The sequence below is a fragment of the Phaethon lepturus genome, unplaced genomic scaffold (assembly GCF_000687285.1).
Source record: "Phaethon lepturus isolate BGI_N335 unplaced genomic scaffold, ASM68728v1 scaffold40685, whole genome shotgun sequence".
Lineage (NCBI taxonomy): Eukaryota > Metazoa > Chordata > Aves > Phaethontiformes > Phaethontidae > Phaethon > Phaethon lepturus.
Window position 1 is genome coordinate 2,793 of NW_010541940.1, and position 297 is coordinate 3,089.

Genomic DNA, 297 nt, shown 5'->3' on the forward strand with positions numbered 1-297 from the left:
CCAAGGAGAGAGCACAGGGCGGGGGGGGAATAAAGTGAGCGGCGTAGACAGGATGAGACCACAGACGCGGTTGCGGCAGCGCTTTAACGATGACGACGGTGCATCGGGTGGTTGGAGCTGAATGTGGGATTCTCCATCCCTCCGCGTACTGTTTTTATATTTTTAATACAAAAGTTAAAGGGCAGCGGTCAGGCGTGGTTCAGGGAAGGGGCAGGACGATCCAGCAGCGCTCCACAGTCTCGGTGGGACGGCGCCGCCGCGAAACCCCGGCGCTCGGGACCCCGAAGCCCCCCAAGC